General features: G+C 38.9%; 1 long non-coding RNA gene across 1 annotated transcript; it reads left to right on the top strand.

Moving 5' to 3' along the window:
- The first annotated feature begins 334 nt into the window (after window positions 1-334).
- On the top strand, window positions 335-2,959 carry LOC127087771 (uncharacterized). The gene is made up of 2 exons (XR_007790027.1): window positions 335-1,055; window positions 1,166-2,959. It is a non-coding gene; the product is annotated as an uncharacterized LOC127087771 (long non-coding RNA).
- The last annotated feature ends 359 nt before the right edge of the window (window positions 2,960-3,318 follow it).

The following is a 3,318-nucleotide window of genomic DNA, read 5'->3' on the forward strand; positions in this document are numbered from 1 at the left end:
AATCAACCATTAACCATATTAATCCACACAAAATCCACAAAATAAAATAACGAGATTTAATGACTAAAAATTAATCATGGGAAGGTTATCAATCATGAATTAATTCTGGAAAATTAAGAGATTAAATCTAATCTAAGAATTTGGTTAAATCTAATTTTCAATCTAATTACCTACACTAAAATTATGTTGGTCCCTAATTACCAAGAATCAAGACTAAATCCTAATATTTCTAAAAACTATGAATTAACGTAACCAAGATCTAAGAAGTCTTAATTTTAATAGCAACAAGAAAATCAGAAGTTAATCAAGCAATTAACATAAATTAATATGAGAATCAAATGGGGATTAGTGGAGGTTAGCAAGGATCAATCATGGGCCATGGGTGTGTAAAACGGATTGGAGGGAGGGTTGAAGGATAAAAATGTTTGGGCCATCGATGTTGACTTGGGCAAAAAGCCCAATTTCTGGCCATCAACCCAGGTTCGATATCTGAACTCCATGTTCCAACAAGCCATGGGAAAACGCTTCAAAACACGAAAATGGACGACTCACTATCGGTGCCGAATCTCCCTCGACGGCCACGTGAATCAGCGCGACCTCGATGCAAAGCTCAACCTCGATTCTTCAATTTGCATCGTCCTTGCTGCTTTACCTCCATTTCACGGTGTTATAGTTGTCCGATTACGCTTCGCTGATGTTGAATCGAGATGAAGATCGAACGGTTGATCAGTATGAAGAGTGTTACGTTCGTCTCGTGATGGAGAATGAAAATGGAAGTGTGAATCGAACTGTGGCGTGGTCGATGGAAACGAGTCCGTGATGGTTCGATGCGTGAGTTCGTGGTTCTTCGCCCTTGCACGTTGTTGAAAGTGACAAGGGAGGGCTCGTCTTCTCGTCTGTATTTAAATATGATGACTGTAGATTCGTGCCTTGAATGATTGAATCTCCCTTTTTTACTCTTCCGGTGAACCAAACGTGACGAAGGCGAAGGTCCTCAATTCCCCTTTCTGATTTTCTGCTACCGGTTGCTTGAGGATGGTTGACGCGAATTCTCGGTATAAGTCATTATTTTTGGTTATGAAATTGTGCGTTTCTTCTTCTCCCAAAATTCTTTAGTTTTCCTCAAGCTTTTTCTTACGGATTCTATTTCTGTGTATGGTCGCAGGGAATTGGAGGAAGGAGGAGTATGGCGGGAGGTTCTGTTCTTGTTAGCAGGTTGAAGGTGATACAGGGTGGTAGATGATGGTTAGAAGTAGGGGATTGAAGAAGTTAGTTGAAGATGGGGTGGAAGGTTGTTAGGGTTAGGAGGAATGAAGAATGGTTATTGAAGGGTTGTCTAGAAAATGGAGCGTGAAGGTCCTCATCAGGTTTGAGAGGAGCGAAGGTTCTCATAGAGGTTGAAGGTTTGTTAGAAAATGACGATGGAGGTCCCCCTCACGAAAATTCAGTTAGCCGGTTTTAAGAGGATCGTTGAAGGATGAAATTGGGATGGCGAAAATCTGTTATGAGTTGTCGACAGTTGGCATTTTCGGTTATCAATCTGTTAAGTTTGTTGTGGAGGGAGATTGAAGCTGGTTCTGCAGAATTATTATAGATAATTAGAGGAGATCTTGAGGATGTTATATCAAAGAGGTTTTTGAAAATTGGTTTCTCGAAAGTTCTCATTCCGTTATGGAGGTTCGTTAGCAGTTGAAGATTAGGGAGGTTATTGAAGGTTAAAAAAAATCCAGTTGGAGGACTTTGGCGACACATTGAGAACTTCTATTCCTAATGTTGAGTTTTGAAACTGTTAGGTTATGTTGAGGCGGTTTTAGTTAGCTAGGAAGCCTTGGTTGGTGGTTCACTGCGGTTAGAGAAGCTCTATTGGAAGCCCCTCCAAGTTAAAAGAAGTGGTAACTTAAGGAGTTAGTTGGAGGATCGGTTATAGGTTGGTTAGGAAGTTTGTTGGAATTCAGTTACGGTTGTTGGACAGGTTAGTTAGAGTGGGGGTGATGAGTTGTGTTGTGATGTGGTTTTTTGAAGGCTATGGATGAAGGTTGGGAGTAAATCTATAGGATATCTGAAACTAACTTTCTCTTTGAAGTTTGTCTCAGGATGTGGCTGTCTTACAATGTCATTTTGTTCACTCTGGTCCAATGTAACAGATTTCAAAGAACCATAAGGTCCATATTTTTCGTCCAATTAAACTTTGCGGTTGAATCTTTTTATTAATAATCTATGACCAAGTCCAAACACCTGTGATGAGTTTTCACCATTTCTCGGGTCCGTTTCAGCATAATCCTTTGTGTCAGTTGCTGCTGAGAGGACAGTTCCAGATGCAGATACATTACGTTCTGCCAAAATGTTCCTCTTAGTGTGACCATTACTCTGCTGAGAACCCCGGGAGGTATTTTCAGATGTACAAGCCTGATCATCATATCTAGAATTTGATTCCTTTAGAGTCTGTTGAGTAACCTTTTCTGATGATTCCTGGCCCTCTTTGTAAGTTGAACCATTGCTTTTTTTTTGCATTGAATTGCCAAGCGAACCACCATTCATCAAAGACCTTATGTTTAAGGAACTTGACATGGTAAAGTCAGGAGGTTTTGTTTGCTGGCATAAACATCTAATGGACTCACATATCCCAAATTCAACTCATATGGCTCTGATATGAAATGAGGAATTTCTGGTAGCGTGTCAGGAAAATTCCCGAATGTTTCCTTGTTATAAGGATCATCTGATGGACTCGCAGAGTCTCAATCAGATGCATGTGGTTCTGATGTGTTGATGTAGGTGTATGGCAAATTGATAGGTCCAAACAGCATTCTTCACGACGACATTGGATCCTGGAAGAACTATCGTACAACCAACTGCTTCTTGTTCTTCTCGTTATTTTGTCTTAATGTAAATTGTTAATGACTTATGTACATTTGGATGTGAATGGATCATCACTATCAATGGAAAATGATTTGCACTGTAAGCGTATTATTATGTATTATTGGATTATTATTTGGATATTATATGGATAATGATGGATAAAGATGGACATGGGCTTAATTGGATAGAAATTGGATTGAATGGGATTTGGACATTGAAATTGGATACGGGTGTTTAGAAAATTGGATGATCGGTTTAATGGTTAATTGGATTTGCAAATGGGTTTGGAAAGTGGTAAATGCATTATGGTTAATAATGGATTCCAATGGATAATTGCATTATGAAAAATGGGTGATAATGGATTAGATTGTAAAATGGATTTCAAAATACGAAAATGATTAAGAAATGGTTTTTTTGGTTAGAAGGTTGACTTTGGTCAACAGTTGACAAAAAGTCAACTTG

This window comes from Lathyrus oleraceus, chromosome 5 (genome assembly GCF_024323335.1).
Source record: "Lathyrus oleraceus cultivar Zhongwan6 chromosome 5, CAAS_Psat_ZW6_1.0, whole genome shotgun sequence".
Lineage (NCBI taxonomy): Eukaryota > Viridiplantae > Streptophyta > Magnoliopsida > Fabales > Fabaceae > Lathyrus > Lathyrus oleraceus.